Source organism: Neovison vison, chromosome 11 (assembly GCF_020171115.1).
Source record: "Neovison vison isolate M4711 chromosome 11, ASM_NN_V1, whole genome shotgun sequence".
Classification (NCBI taxonomy): Eukaryota; Metazoa; Chordata; class Mammalia; order Carnivora; family Mustelidae; genus Neogale; species Neogale vison.
In genome coordinates this window covers 144,733,012-144,750,457 of record NC_058101.1, presented here as the reverse complement: position 1 = coordinate 144,750,457, position 17,446 = coordinate 144,733,012, and the positions used below count along the sequence as shown (strand labels likewise).

General features: G+C 36.1%; 1 long non-coding RNA gene and 1 other non-coding gene across 3 annotated transcripts; both read left to right on the top strand.

Annotated features, from left to right (window-relative positions):
* The first annotated feature begins 6,767 nt into the window (after positions 1–6,767).
* LOC122919150 lies at positions 6,768–16,142 on the top strand. Of its 2 annotated transcripts, XR_006386752.1 has the most exons (4): positions 6,768–6,879; positions 9,351–9,401; positions 11,211–11,334; positions 16,115–16,142. It is a non-coding gene; the product is annotated as an uncharacterized LOC122919150 (long non-coding RNA). The 2 variants fall into 2 exon arrangements; XR_006386753.1 differs by lacking the exons at positions 11,211–11,334; positions 16,115–16,142 and adding an exon at positions 14,521–14,534.
* On the top strand, positions 10,528–10,586 carry LOC122890812. The gene has a single exon (XR_006381233.1). It is a non-coding gene; the product is annotated as a small nucleolar RNA SNORD49 (small nucleolar RNA).
* Positions 16,143–17,446: the final 1,304 nt, after the last annotated feature.

The following is a 17,446-nucleotide window of genomic DNA, read 5'->3' as shown; positions in this document are numbered from 1 at the left end:
CATGGATGGAACTAGAAGGTATTGTGCTAAGCAAAATAAGTCAGTTAGAGAAAGACAAATGCCATATGATTTCACTCATCTGTGGAATTTAAAAAGTAAATGAACATTAGGAAAAGGAAGGAAAAGTAAAATAAGACAAAAATTGAGGAGGCAAACTATAAGAGATGCTAAACTATAGGGACCTAATTAGGTTGCTGGAGTGGGATGGGAAGGGAGGTGGGGTAACTTGGTGATGGGCATTAAGGAGGACACTTGAAGTAATGAATACTGGGTGTTCTATACAAGCAACGAATCATTAAATTCTACCCCTGAAACCAAAAAAAGAAAAAGAAAAAGAAAAAGAAAGAAAAATGCCCTCCTTGCTTAAGAACAAATACTAGCAAAGATTAATAGTGTCTAAGTTCCCTAAATATATCAACCTGGTAATATGATCATTTGATTTACAATTTGTCATATGTTAGTATGCATCATTACATTAGTAGCATATATCATATATTAAAACAAAAAGAAAACCATTATTTTTGATCCCAGATAAGCACAGGATTCTCCCAGGAGGCAGTGAGAATTGAGTAAAGTACCTGATGCAACGTCTGCAGAACCAAATGTAGGATAAATTTCCCTTCGTGAATCTATCACTTCGCCTCTAAGCTCCTGAGACAAGTAGAACACAGGAGAGGGAGAGAAGGACCCAGGTGACCGGCAGATGTGGGTGTGACCTACATGTGTGGCTACACACATAAGCTCCAAGTGACCATCTTGGCTGTGCCCTCTGCAGGCCTTGCAACCTAATCATAACAGCAATAACATTGGAAATTATTTATTTAGTGTAAACAAATCATAGAATCTTGTGCTATGTAGTTTCATTGGTTATGTTTACTCCTACCAAAAATCCATGGCAAAAAGAAGTTTCTCTTGGTTTCTGCTCATGGGAAGAAGTCTAGCAATGGTACAAGAAGCGATAGAACTGTGCCCCTGCCATGGATCAGTGTAACCAGAACCTAAAGAGGCTTCCTTGAGGTGATCAATTTGGAACTGGACCTTAACTGATGGCTCCAAATTTGCCAGAAGAAGAAGGTGCTAGGCACTCAAGACAGAGAGAACCAACTCTGAAAAACATTTAGGCATGATACAGCATGACACATTCGGAGAACACTTCAAAGAAACCTCAGAGTTTACCGGACCCCCAGTACATTTCTCTTTCTCTTTGAAAGGAGAAAAAAAATGAGCAAACGCCATGGTGACATAGTGGTTATTTTTTTACTGAGCCCTTTCTGTCAGCTGTTTGACTTGGTATTAACTTTGTAGGAGGCCCTACTAGACATTCTACTTAATAGAACTGTTGGTGGGTGTAACTTTCATATTCTATCCTAAAAAATCTCAGTTAAGGTTTCTACAAATCTGGAGGGAGACCCTATTCAAAAGGCTATCATATTTTATATTTTTAAAAATAAATATTTAAATTTATTTAATTTTATTAAATTTATTAAATTTTATTTAAATTTATTAAAAATTAATATTAAAATACTTAAAGATAAACTAAAGGAGAGATTTTTTTTATTTACATAAAGCTAATTTATTTCCATTTTGTAATTTGCACAAACTCTAAAGGATAATGAACTTTGGTCCCCAATGTTCTTATTTTTAAGACAACATGTAAAATGAGATGATTATTTGTTTGGATGATGAATGGAAAACTTTGCCATAGATATATCTGTGAATAAATGGTGTTCTTTTCTTTTGCTAAGTGACTTTCCTACTTTATAGAGCAAGATGTTGAACCTGAATTAAAATCCTTTACCTTATTTCCAGCTCAGTGCATTTTTCATACATTGTAGTGTCCCAGATTTTTAAAAATATTTTGACCCTCTATGGTAAGAACTGAATGTGCCTCCCATTTAGCAGCATGCAGCTTTAAACTATTAAATAATATTAGGACACCCTAAATAAGAGACTGTGATCTGGATGTGGAGAAAGGGGAGCCCTCCTACACTGTTGGTGGGAATGCAAGCTGGTGCAACCACTCTGGAAAACAGCATGGAGGGTCCTCAAAATGTTGAAAATAGAACTGCCCTACGACCCAGCAATTGCACTACTGGGAATTTACCCTAAAGATACAAACGTAGTGATCCAAAGGGGCACGTGCACCCGAATGTTTATAGCAGCAATGTCCACAATAGCCAAACTATGGAAAGAATCTAGATGTCCATCAACAGATGAATGGATAAAGAAGATGTGGTATATATACACAATGGAATACTATGCAGCCATCAAAAGAAACGAAATCTTGCCATTTGCGACAACATGGATGGAACTAGAGCGTATCATGCTTAGCGAAATAAGTCAAGCAGAGAAAGACAACTATCATATGATCTCCCTGATATGAGGAAGTGGTGATGCAACATGGGGGCTTAAGTGGGTAGGAGAAGAATCCATGAAACAAGATGGGATAGGGAGGGAGACAAACCATAAGTGACTCTTAATCTCACGAAACAAACTGTGGGTTGCTGGGGGGAGGGTGGTTGGGAGAAGGGGGGTAGGGTTATGGACATTGGGGAGGGTATGTGCTTTTGGGTAAATTGGAAGGGGAGGTGAACCATGAGAGACTATGGACTCTGAGACTGTGATCTCTAACTCGTAAATGAAACCAATAATTTTACTATTGTCTATCAGAAAAAAGTCCACCTTCCTCTTAACTTTCAACATGAAGAAGGCAAGTTTGAAAATTTTAGTGTGAAGCAATAATGTCTCAAACAAAAACAAAAGTATAGGTTAGCAAAGGATTGAAGAGAAAAGTAGTGGAGAGTTTTGGTTTCTTCTGCATGCAATGTGAGCATATTTACTTATTTAGACTGAAGCAATGTGATGCATTTGCAGTCACTTTGTAATATCTGCCTTTTTTTGGAGTAGCTGGTTTTGGGGATACATAAGGGGTTGTAGCTTTAGCTAATGGCATGGATGACATTTTGCCCTCAGGGTGCTGTATTTTTAAATCTTTCTCTCTTATCCCTTAGTGTCTTTCTCATCCCTGGAAGACTGCCTGGAAAGAATGGCATTGTAAGAACCAAGGCAGCCTGTGCTTCCACAGTTCTATTTCATGAAGAGGGGGGTCAGGGTCAGTTTCTGGCTATGAACTGTAGAAACTGACCTCTAAACCAAGAGGAAGTACCAGGTTTACAATTTGTCCAGGAATTCTAATCTTAATATTTCAAAGATGTACATGCTTGATAAACTATTAAACATCAACTAGGTCATCCTAGGTAACTACTTTGCATATTTCTACAATGCAATGTACTTTAGAAGTTACTGAATCAATGGAAAGAAAAGATTAGAATCAATTATGTAGAATTTCATATTGCATCTCAGAATTCAAAGCTATGTTTGTCATCAGTGGAAGGTGAACTTGGCACATATGTTCTGGTTTAACTAATAAAGGCTTAAAATCATAGCAAGACTATTAGTTTAAACAAACTATTACATAAATATGGTTACCTAAGAATGCTCAAAAGATCAGTGTTTAGTTTTCTTGGCTCAATCAGTGTCTGCCTTTGCAAAATTTATTTGTGGCTCCAACTACACAAGTTGGAGAACATATAAATCATGCTATGGCCTTTTTCTGGGAAAACTAAGTCATTCCCAGACTCACAACACGAGATGAATTATATGGATTCTATGGTTTCAAGCTACAAAACACTTTCCCTGTTATATGTAATCACATGGTTCATTACTACAGAGCTTCCCAAACACTTTTGGTCGTGACACACCAAAAATGTCTTAGTCACATGGCACACTGGAGTAAATGGAAGAGGGTGCTCCCAGTGATGGGGTCAGGGGTTCCAGCTTCCTCTGTCTCCTCCTCACAAACTTGAAAGATAAGACTCTTAACATCTTGGTACACTTACAATCTATTCATAGGCATACAGTTTGATTTATTTTGAACTGCTTTAATAGCTCATCTGAGAAATCCAAATACTCCTCTACTATAGTCAATTATCACATTTTAGAGTTGAATGGAGCCAAAGAAAACTCTGGAGTGATGATTCAACTTACAGATAAGACAACCAAAGAAGAAAGTAAAAGCATGATAGAGTGAGGAAGGAAGGGATTTTAGTAAGAGAACTAGGTCTCAATCTTGGGACTATTGTTGAGTAGTTTATAATACTAGGCATGCTACTGAGGCACTCAGAGTCTCCATGTCTTCATCTGCAAATCAAGGATGATTTTAATTACTATATATATAATATTTAATTACTAATTGCTATAATATTTTAAGATTAAAAATAATGTATGTGTTATATACCTAACACGATACCTGACAACATAATTAATTGCTAATTTGCTAAGTGACTTTCCTACTTTATAGAGCAAGATGTTGAACCTGAATTAAAATCCTTTACCTTACTTCCAGCTCAGTGCATTTTTCATACATTATGGTGTCCCAAATTTTTAAAAATATTTTGACCCTCTATGGTAAGGACTGAATGTGCCTCCCAAACTCACATGTTGAAACCCTAATCGCCAATGCGATGGTATTAGGAGGTGGGGCTTTTAGGAAGCAATTAAATTTAGGTGATTTCACAAAGGCAGAGTCCACATAGTAGGAATAGTATCCATATTAGAACAGGAAGAGACCAGAATTCGCTCTCTCATCACCATGTGAAGATGCACCAAGAAAATGGCCAACTGCAAACCAGGAAGAGGGTCCTCACCAGACATCAAATCTGCTTGTACCTTGATCTTGAACTTTGTAGCCTCCAGAACTTTTTGTGAGAAACATGTTTGCTGTTCAAGCTTCTGAGTGTATATGTTGGTATAGCAGCCCAAACTGACTAAGACACTTTACTTTTATTACTGGAGCTCACCAATGTTGTAGCTCATCAGTTTAGTGGTTATCAACTCTCAGTTTATCCTAGCAAGTAAGCATGGACAGAGAAGGGTCCTTTGGGGATAATCCTAAAAGCAACCAATAGGGACGCCTGGCTCAGGTCATGAGCCTAGGGTCCTGGGATTGAGTCCATACCAGGCTCCTAGCTTAGCAGGAAGTCTGATTTTCCCTCTGCCTACTCCTCCTCCTAGTTCTGTGCTCTCTCTCTCTGACAAATAAATAAAATCTTAAAAAGAAAAAAGAAAGCAACCAATATATGGGGGGCACTTACAGTTTTCAGTGCATTCTTAGCTTCTGAATAACCTTGGAGAACCACAATAGTCCATGTTTTTGCCACCCTTGATATACAGATGAGGTAACCTCAGTCAAGGAAGCAAAGTATGGCTGAGGCCTGTTACCCCCGAGTGACAGGACACGAACCAAGTCTGTCTGGAATCCTTGTGTTTCCACTGCTCTAAGCATTTCACTGCTGGACTTGGGAGTGGACTGTAGATGAAGATGCTGATGGTTCAGACCCTTAACCACACCCAGTGGATCAGTACACAGTAAAGAGAAAGGCAGGAATAAGACGTGCACTGGTGGTAGAGAAGACAGTTCTGAAGGAAGAAGCAGACACAGGAGGAGACCACTGTGCTGGAAGCTAAGAAGTGGATAAGTCTAAAGCTTCTCCAGATGTTCTCAAGCCATTGGAATAATTTCAATTTGCTAAAAAGAGTAGCATGATTTGAGGCCTCTGTAAAGTAGTAAGACACTACCTAATAGTATCACACCTTGCCTTAGGCACAGACTAAGTTTTTCTGGTATTTTGATAAGATGAGTATTTTACCAAACATTATTTCACTCCTTTTTTTAAAAAAAAAATACTTATTTATTTATTTGAGAGAGTGAGAGAGCGCTTTGCATGCGGAGGGGAGAGGTGGAAGGAGAGGGACAGAATCTTAAGCAGACTCCCCACTGAGTGTGGAAAGAGCTCGGGGTTGGTCTCATAACCCTGTGATCATGACCTGGGCTTAAGTCAAGAGTCTGATGCCTAACTAACTGAGCCACTTTGAAAAAAATTGAAATAATCTAGTTCAGCCAGTATTCAGGACAATCTAAATCAGTGTATACTGCAGTCATTTGGAGAACTGATTCATCATGCACAGTTTCTAAGTTTATTTACCTTGTTTCAAAGGCAGAGAAGCCATAAAAATATAAGAAGATTAATATTAAGAGATAGTAATATCCACATATATATAGTTTCGTGGGGCCTGGAAAAAGATATGCTGAATTATGTCAAAATGTATGTGCAATTAAAAGTAGAGGATGGATCCAGTGAAATTTGCTTTCAAACCCATCAGCAGGAATTGGTACAGACCCCTGTTTCTCTGAAAATCACTAATTTTTGACTCTTCAGCAAACTGCTTGTTCTTTCTAATTTTTCTCATTTATGAGAGGCTGCACTAAGTTTTGACTAAGCTTTTCATTTTAAACTTACTTTAATAGATGATCTAGGTATTAAATGGTAAAAATAATTTCAATTTTTTGAACATATAATAAATATCCGATATTCTGCTGGACTCGTGTGTGTGTGTGTGTATGTGTGTGTATACAATATCTATAATCTATAACACAGCAAGGCAAAGTGAGCATCTCATTTTAGATAAGGGGAAACTGAGGTTCAGTTATTTTGGTGGTCAGCCTAGATTAGTCTATGCTGTCTACTTATAAAGTAGTCCAGCTCTGTCTACTTATAAGGCATACCCTCCTTCTTCATCATATACATACTGAAGATGTGTAGAGATGTTTGATTTTCAAGAAGCCAGTTTGAATATAGAGTATAATTCACTCATCGATTCTACAACTATTTATTTAACTTTTATTATGTTCCAGGTACTGTGATAAGAACTGAGTTTAGATTGATGAACACAACCAACAAATGGCCCCTACCCACAAGGAGCTTCACCATCTTGAGGAAGACTCTCTTACTTATTCCAGCAAGGAGAAAAACATAAATGGTATTATTGATAGGTGCTACTTTAAGTCTTTGAATGCTTTAAGAAAAAGAAAAATAATAATTATAAAAATAATATAATGTAACCATTTTTATTTTTGCATTTTGTTTCTAAAGATAGCCAAGTTTTCTTTTTTGTTTTTAAATTTTATTTATGCATTTATGTATATATTTGTTTTAATTTCAGGTTTTTATTTAAACTCCATTTAATTAACATGTATTATGTTAGTTTCAGGACTAGAATTCAGTGATTCATTGCCTACATAAAACATCCAGTGCTTATCACAAATGCCTTCCTTAATCCCCATCACCCATTTAACCCATCCTCCTCACCCACCTCCCCTCCAGCAACCCTCAGTGTGTCGCTATAATTGAGTTTTTTTATGGTTTGCCTCTTTTTTTCCCCTATGCTCATCTGTTTTGTTTCTTAAATTCCATGTATGAGTGAAATCATATGGTATTTTTCTTTCTCTGACTGATTTATATCACTTAGCATAATACACTCTAGCTCCATCCATGTTGTTGCAAATGACAAGATTTCATTCTTCTTTTTATGGCTGAGCATATATATATACTGAATATAGACTGAGTATATATATATATCTCACAACTTCTTTATCCATTTGTCAGTTGATGGACATTTGGGCTTTGTCCGTAATCTGACTATTTTGATAATGCTGTTATAAGTATCAAGGTACGTGTGTCTCCTTGAATCAGTATTTTTGTATCTTTTAGGTAACTACCTAGTGGTGCTCAACCCTTTCAAAAGATAATGATACAATAGCCAAACTATGGAAAGAACCTAGATGTCCATCAACAGATGAATGGATAAAGAAGATGTGGTATATATATACACAATGGAATACTATTGCAGCCATCAAAAGAAATGAGATCTTGCCATTTGCAATGACGTGGAGGGAACTAGAGGATATTATGCTTAGTGAAATAAGTCGATCAGAGAAAGACAATTATCATATGATCTCCCTGATATGAGGAAGTTGAGAGGCAATGTGGGGGGTTTGGGGGGTAGGAATGGATAAATGAAACAAGATGGGATCGGGAGGGAGACAAACCATAAGAGACTCTTAATCTCACAAAACAAACTGAGGGTTGCCAGGGGGAGAGGGGTAGGGAAAGGGTGGTTGGGTTATGGACATTCGGGAGGGTATGTGCTATGGTGAGTGTTGTGAAGTGTGTAAACCTGGTCATTCACAGACATGTACCCCTGGGGCTAATAATACATTATATGTTAATAAAAAAATTTAAAAAATTAAAAAAAGATAGTGATAAAGTCATCCCTCCCTATGTAAACATATACACTGAATTCTTCTGAAGACTCACCATAGGTAGTCTCCCTCACTGTACTTCTTAAGACTCAGAGTCTCTGACTACATCTAGAATTAAAAATAATTAAGAACATTTCCACTTGTGCAAAGAACGCACTTCAAAAATACAGATAGCATGAAAAGCACAGGCACACTATATCTAGATATTGACTTTTTTGGGTTAGCATTTCTAACATTAATATTAATTAGCAGAGAATTAAACATCATCTCTGAGTGTTTATTTACTTTGGGAAATGTGAACTAATTAAGAGGAATGTATATGTATCTAACTAATTAATACTTACGGTTCCTCCCCAATGTGTTTTCTTTCATTTCAAAAAGTAACAGGGTCTACTGTTCATTGCCTTAGGTACAGATTAATGAGATTTGTGGTATTTAATATATTCTTGATCTCATCTCTCTGTCAGCCTCTCTGCCTTACTCCTGCTAAATTTGGTCATATCTTGAATCTAATAGTTGCTGCACTTTCTCCCCATTCATTACTAACCCCAATCTGGCTTTGATGCACCTTTTCTTACTTTAAATGAATCTCAGAGTGAAAGAAAATAATATTCAATTTCCACTCTTTCTGAGAGTGGAAATCTTCCAGTCAAGTGGAGAACTTCATTGTGGAATTTTTGTTTTTTTTTAAATGGGGCTTAGTGTCACTAGATTTGCCTAAATGTGCCTGAGAGAGTGTCAAAAGGGAAAGATCAAAATAAAGGCACTAATGAAGCCAAGAATAGTTGTCTATTGTTCTTGACTCTTAGATCATTTTTTAAAAATGAAATGCTTGACTGACAAAGATTCAAATGCTTGCCTTTCTTGACAAAGGTTAGCACAGTGTGTTGACATATTATGCAAAAGTGCCTTACTAAAGTGCCAAATAAAACAAGACATAAGTTCCAATAGATGTTGCATTGACAAATACAATTAAATTTTTTAAAAAGATTTTGCAGATGATAAAAGTTATTCCTAAGAGATTTAGAAATTCAAATCGCCTAAGAGAAATCTTACCTCCGCTTCTCTTGATATTTTCATGTTTTAACTGTCTTTTGGACATTATTTGTTGTGGTATTATCAACGTTTCCATTATTTACTCAGTTCTTATTGACATTTTTATTCCTCTAATACCCTGTTTTCCTTATAGCCTGAGGCCTGCAGGAATGGAGGGGAGCTTCACATTCAGACTTTGTTAAAGGTAAAGGTCACTTAAATAAAACTTTCACTAGTCCAAGTTCCTGACTTGTAGGTTGGAGGTTATTCTGCCAACTTTCTTCAAGTATATGAAGTAACTTCAGAGCATAGAAACTATTGTCATTACATTAAAATAGATGATTCATGCTGTGTGTATTTCCAGGTTGGAGAGTTAGTTCCTCCTGCATTTCTTTCCCTGTAGCCAGAGCAGAGGGTCCTCCTAATCCTCTCTGAATTCAAAGGAAATATATTCCTGTTTCCTCCTAGTGTTGGAATAGGGGTGGAATTAGAGAATTTTGGCAGACAAGTTCTCTCCTTTCTAGAAATATCTATATGTAAGTAACATATACAGAAATTTATCTAGGTGTCCTTGCATAGAACTTATATGGAGAAATTTTTCTAGAAATATATATATATATATACATACATATACATACATACAGAGAGAAATTTTAAAAATATTTGACAGTAATCCAATTTAGTTTATTTTGTAGAGGAAAGAACACTGAACTCTGAATTAGAAAACCTGCACAGTTACTAGTCATGGGTCTTTAAGCAACACATGAAACACCTCTAAACCCAGAGTAGTTTACTCAATGGCACACAAATGATAGTATCTCCTGTCCTACTTCCTAGGTTATTGTGAACACGAAATAAAGTAATATATGTGAAAGTGACTTAAAACCTGTAAAGCTCTTAACAACCACCCAGTGTTATTATTGCATGACACATTTTACTTGCCTGCAGTGGTCACTAACTTAGCTTATGGGCCTATGAACCCCATCTACAAAATCTATATTAGAGCCCAAAGGAAAATGATTTGATCTATACAAATGTTCTTTTTTTAATTGACAACATTCACAGCTTAAGGAGCAAAAAAATGCATTTGTGTGTATAATTGTGCCTAGAAGAATGCTTATAAATGAAGTACAAGGAAAGGTTAGCATTGTGCCCTAGTCAAGGCAGTAATTATACATTTCAGGGTGAAAAGTGCGAGTTTGCTCCAATAGGACATGCCTGTTGGTGCCAGGACAGCTGTGTGTTAATCTCAGTAGCCCATCCAACTGGTACCAGCTCTGTTATCACTTGTCACCTGCTCCTATCTCTGCTGTTGTGTAAAAACCAGTGAGTGCTCTGATGAAATCATCTATAGGAAGTGCCGTCAGAAGCGGTAAAAACCAGTGAGACTTTTGGCGCATACTATAGCAAACATCAGTTTGGATCTTCTCCGGTCAATATATTGGCAATCTGACATGATCTCAAACTGAACACTAAGGCAGGGTAATTTATCTGAACTGATTTGCGTTCACCTCCTAAACATGAGGATTTGTACCTCTTTTCATGCCTGTGTTAGCACACATCCTTGATTCGCTAGTAAACATAAGGAGGCTCTATCCCCTCAGTGTTCTTTTTTTTTTTTTTAAGATTTTTATTTATTTTATTATATATAAATAAATATATATATAGAGAGAGATATGTGTGTATATATATACATATATATGTATGTATGTATGTATATGTATGTATATGTATATATGTATATATACATACATACATATCTATATATATATACTCTCTCTCTCTTTGCATAAGCAAAGGGAGAAGCAGGCAGAGGGAGAGGGAGTAGCAGGCTCCTCACTGAGCAGAGAGCCCCAGGTCGGACTGGATCCCAGGACCCTGGGCTTATGACCTGAGTCTAAGGCAGATGCCTAACTGACTGAGCCACCCAAGTGCCCCATAACCAGTGTTCCTGCAGTGTGTTTAGCTTTGGTCTGAGCCATTCACCTTAGCTTTCTTTTTTTTCCTTCTTTAGCCAGGGATACCCAGTGTTTTTTGGCACTTGGACATTTCTATAATTAGTCTGTGCAAGTGTGCATAACCTGCAGGCTATGGTCTTACCCCTGATGTTTCCCAGATATACCCAGACACCTACAAAGGTGAGTTACATGCTCTTCCTTAACGCCCAGTTCAGAATGGCCAAGTGCCACTGTGCCTCCTCGTTTCTCCTCTGCAAACATGGGTGCTGCTTGGCTCTATATTGACATACTGGTGTGAGTTTGCTAAATTTAGGCCCTTCTGGGAGGTTGTGTTTTCTCAACCACAACTTTTGAGTCTTATGCTATGTATATGTTTAGGGCTTGGAGTCAACAAGAATTGTCGATATTTTTATAGTTTTCTGAACTACTTCCTCTAAAATCCAATTGAATATTAATATTATTCGGTCACTACAGATCCTAGCTGGTGGCATTCTTTCTTTCTAAATATTCTGATATCTTTTTTTTTTTTTTTGAAAGGAGATAGTTAAACATTTCAGCAATAGGTCAATGTGCAGAGGTCACTAGAATAAATTTGTGACATTTTCCTGGCAAACAAGTACCAAGATGTGGCATATTAAAGTTTAATTCAGATTGAATGAAGTCATTTTAAAATTAGCAGAAGGACATCAAGTAATAAAATTATGGTAGCATTTTGGCACATGTTCTGGTATTCATATATTCGCACGTCGACCTTTCACTTGCTGAAATGGTAAATGGTTACTATATCTGTGATATATTAATCATATTTCTGTTTCCTGGAATCACAAATTCAGGTCCAATTATGCTTGGTTAAGTCTAACATCTTTCAGAGAAATAATTGATGTTTTCAAAAATTCCTAGGTCAGAAATTTTGCATAACTTTTTAACAGTGAATCTCTATTTCATATGTGATTAAAATGCAGTGGAAATTTTCAGAAAGGCTACATTCCACCTTAATGTTCATGGGTAGAATTCCTAGAATGCTGCTACATATCTTAAGAAGTATTTCTTACAAACATGTTTAACATGTATATGTTTATAAGTATTAAGCTTAGTAGCTGTATTAGATATTAAGAGAAAAATATTCATAGCTGTGGAAAAACTATCTTTATACAATATTTGCATTCTTGCAAATTTGCATGTCCATATTTCTAGAATTGCAATATTTTTCCATTGACTTAATAGCAATTTCAGAAATATGTTTTCATATAGACTATTCTTTCAAACACCATACAAGTAATTTTTCAGAATGTGATAAATCTCTTTTCTTCTTTGTGCATTTTCCTTGCAGAAGTCTTCAGTGAATATGAATAGCTTTTGTTGTGAGAAGATTTATTTGTTTAAAAATTTCATAAATTTCAAAAAATATCCAACACAAGATTAGCTAAACTTGTGTTATCTTCGTACAATGAATTAATATCTCATCAATAAAACTCCTATTATAAAAGAATACTTGTGACATGAGAAAATAATATATCACACAAAACAGCCTATTATAAAATAGTAAAAATTAAATTTTGGTAAGAAAACTGTGTGTGTATATATGGATAGAGAAAAATACACAATGGAATATTAATTGTGGTTATCTCTCAGTGGTTAAAATGTGGATGTTTTTGTTTTTTTCAACTTTTCTATACTTTTCAAGTTACTCTGAGAATTGTATATTATTTCATAAGCAGGAAATAATATATTTAAAAACAATAGAGTATATAGTACTTATATACATCTTTTAAAATTCTGTATTTAGCAGGCATGACAAGGAAAGTGCAGGCGATCTAGATGGAGGGTCCAGAACAACAAAATTCACAGAAGAGTAACAGGACATTACATTTGATGAATGACAAGTAGATCTACAGAGCTGAAGAGGTAGACAGGGTCAGATTATATAAGAGCTCATAAACTAAGCTAAGAAATTTAGATTCTGTAAAGAGTAAACATACATACAGGTTTACCTCAGAGAGTCCATTTTAGTCCTATTGTAGCAGAATAATTATTGATAGCATTCCCTATTATTATCAAAATTGTCGGAGTTTAGATGATAAATTATGTGGTCATCTTATATAGATACTAGAAGACCACTGAAACTTATTACTAGGAGCTTAACACAACCAGCTTTACACTTTGGAAAAAGATCCTTGGTTACATTGTGCAAAAATGAATTGTGGTAGGGTGTAGGATATGCAGGAACATGGACAGGGAAATCAACTAGGAGACTATTGGAAAGTTTATGGGAACTATGTCAATATCAATAGGGTTACTGTAGAGGAGACAGGAAGGAAATTTATATAGAAGAGTAGGTTTAAAAATTCATATAAGAGACATTTTAGTTATTTTAAGGTAGAAATGGGTTTCTCTTGATATTGTTTGTGGAAAGTTCTAGACTAGCACAGTCCAATAGGGCTTTCTGTATTGATGAGAATTTTTTTTATATTTGTGCTGCCCAATATGCTAACTTAAAATTGAGTCTTAAATTAGATTAAATTTTACTTAATTTAAATTTGAGTTTAAATACCTTCATGTATTAGGGCTTCTGTACTGGACAGAGTAGCTCTAGACTTTTGTCTGCGAGGTGTGAGAGAGAGATCTGGCCTGTAGATGTAGCTTTGTGAGGGATCAGTTAGGTGCTGGCTGAGTAAATTCATTTGACCAGCAGACCTTGTATATTGAGAAGAGAGGAGGATATCATATATAAGAGATTATTAGAGGAAGAGGAGTCTGCAAAGAAGACTAAAGATTAATCAGAGGATTGGGGGAGAACCAGGAGCAAGAGTTGGTTTTGTAGTCAAAGAAATTGAGAGTGTCAAGAAGGAAGAAATTAATAGTAATCAAAGATCTTGGGCTGTTAGACACTCAGGTAAAATGGACACATTTTGGAAGGACGGAAGCTAGGAGATTATAGATGTATAATCTATACATTTGGAGATCAGCAGAAGAGTCTAGGTCTCAAAGAGTTGAACTGCTGTTGAAACTCCACTCTCAAAGGGAGAGATATGGGAGAGAGTTCAGCAATAGTGGAATCTGATGACTGATTTAGTATTCTGGGAATCATGAGGGTAGGGTTCACAGATGACTAAGAGAAGACAGTGTTGGTGAAAAGCAACACTGAGAATTGAAGTTATACAGCTTCTATAAAGGTTGAAACACAAAAATTCACTATGCCCCAATTCTTAAGAAGTCATAGAGCAGATTTCTTGATGCAGCTACTTTCATAAGCAATGATGGCTGTGCCAACCAGGAAGGAAACCTGTTTCATAAACGCAAGGAACTGCTTTATTTTCTCCTTTGATGATATCAGACAAGAACCTGAAGGTTTGTTTATCATTTCAGCAGGGCAACTGCAGCAAAGGCCCACAGATGAAAGAAAGGTGGAATCCAACAAAGGAAGACAGAATCAAAACATCCTCTTAATAAAAAGAATGATTACTGAAGAACAACTCAAAGTTTATTTTAGGAACATTAGGATGGAAAGATGCAAATAATTGTGTTCATCTGTAAGCTGCATTTGGGGAGGCAATGTGATGTAGCAGGATAAACAATTGAACTGGTAGACCATCCAGTAGAGAAGCTTTAATGCTGGTTCCACTGTTAATTAAATATATGACCTTGGCACATACACTTTTTTTTTTTTTTTTTTGGCACATACAACTTTTAACTCTTCTGGGTAACAGCGACTCATAAAAGTAGATTAGTGTTAAAGTTTATGTTTTTTAACTTTAAAATTCCATTACTGTTAAGGTCAATGTAAAATTATGTCTAATGTGCTATGATAAATCTGGACCCATGAAACTATTGTTGACTTGTGTCACAAAATTTCACTCACTGTTTCAGTGAATACATTTGAAATGGATCTAATGGCTGTATTGGCCGTCCATATGTAGGAAACTGATGCTGAAACAGATAATACAGGGATAAGCCAAGTTTTGCAAAGTTCAAAAATTATAAAATACATAAAGAGTTATTTTCAAATTATTAAAAAACAAATAATGAGGTTGTGCCTAAGCTGAGAACCTGTAAAACAAGTTTCAGTTCAAAGACACCGTTGAAGACTTCGTAATGGTGCCTGGAGGGGTAGACAGTGTGGTGGGTTAAAGAATGCAATACTTTTAATCTTTGGTTTTAATACTTATTCAATTCAAAAAAAGGAAGAAGGAATGAAACAAGGAAGAAAAGAATGGAGGAAAAAAGGAAGAAGGGAATAAAGAAAAAAGGAAAGAAAAGAAGGAAGGAAGGGGAAAATGAGAAATGGAAAAAAGAGAAAATGCAATCTGTTTGTTTATTGTTGCAAGAAAAGTTTGGTGTGGTAAAACATAACTACAGTTTCAATCCTAATCTTCCAGTAACTGTGTACCCTTGGGCAAGTAATTACCCATCTCTAAGTCCCCATTTCTTCATCAGTAAAATGAGGGGTTTGGGCCAGAACATTTTTTTTACTGATTTATTTATTATTTTCCTATTTTTAAAATTGTGTATGTTAGTCACCATACAGTACAACATCAGTTTTTGATGTAGTGTTCCATGATTCATTGTTTGCGCATCACATCCAGTGCTCCATGCAATACGTGCCCTCCTTAATACCCACGACTGGGCTCATTTTGAAAGTTCCTTCTAACTTTATGGTGTTACAACATTGACAACGTTAACTTCCATGGCCCTGGGTGTTGCGGTTTTGTGTTGCTCAGAAAGGAATAAAGCATAGTGTGGGGAAAGTTATCTACTCATTATTTCACTTTAATGAATATATTCAGTTTTAGGAAACCATGTTCAGCAGACTAAAAAGAGAAAATAAAAAGCAGTCTTACCAGTTACCCCTACAGCTCCAGCTGTGATGGAGGGGGTGCCTGGAATCACTAAACCTGCCCAGGAATGGAGTCCTGAGAACTCACCTCTTCTGTTCTCTCTGCCACCCCTCTTCCAACATCAGTCCTAGGAAGATGTACTCATCTCTATTGCAGAAGACAAAGGTAAGTCTCTGTGCTAGAGATTAAGGGATGTGGGGGAGAACGAACAAATATCCCAGGATATTATCCCAGGGACCTGTGGAAATTCATGTATTTTCTGCAACCAATAAGTGTTTAATGAAGATTTGTTATAAGTTATTGGGTTCTCTGCCCTCATGTACTTTGATTACCCCTTTTAATCGCTGAGGTTACTCTGCAAAAACACGAGAAATATCTTTGTTGGAGAGATGGCATGCCCTGGTTTTCAGGTGCCAAGCTCCTTTCCTGTACCGAAACAGAAAAAGATTTTCTTTGAAGATATTGCAAGTTTCACAGGAGGTAGAATTTTTTTCCCCCCTAAAGTAAGGGTTTTTTAAAAATCTTTTTAGAGCAGGGTTGGGCAATTCTTTCACTGTCAAATCTTTAGACTTAATCAAAGTGCTAGCTGAGATTCTGGAATCAGGAGGGTCTTACTTGTTTAAGATTTCCAGAAATCACTTAAGTGGGCTGTCCTTAAAGACAGGGTAAGGGTAACAGAGTTCACTCTGCTTGGATTCCCAACATGCACATTACTTTTCTGTTTCATGTAAACAGCTAAAATGACAGAGTGTGATGACTCCTTTTAGGATTGCTGTATTTTTTTCTTTTATTAGAGATTGGCAAAACACTTTCAGTGATACAAAGGGACAGAAGAAAAGCAGTGCTTTTTAAAAAATATTAAACTTTGTGGGACTTTAAATATCAGGTTTGAGGAAAAAAGGGTTGTTATTTTGGTTATAATATTCTTGACCTTTGAGTGTAGACCTGACTCACTTTCAACTGCTTTTTATCCTTTTTGCATCTCAACCTGTGAGGCTATGGTATAGAACTTTCCTTTTTTTCTTTTCCCCTGCATGGAAACATTTTTAAATCTTGACTACTTGGCACCCTAGCTATTCAGTATAGACATTTCTTAGAAATCAGTGAAATGATGCATTATCCACATTTCTAATTGCCAACATTTACTACTTTACTGTTTTCTCAGCTGTCATTCAAAAACAAATGACCTTAGTCCTTATTCTTTAAGATTACTATTCATATTGGGCTTCGCGTACCAACTTTTTGCTCTTGAAATTCTTCTTCTTTGACATGTCCAACAACATCACCACTCTGGTTCTTCCCCTTACTTTTTACCTTTCCTAATTAATTTTTGTTGTAAGTTTTTTCCACTTAAATTCTTTTTCAAACCTGGCACTTTTCTCTCCCCACATTTTTTCTGGAATATGAGCTCCTTCTTATGGCTTCATCTATTATTTCCAGTATGTTACCTCAAAATC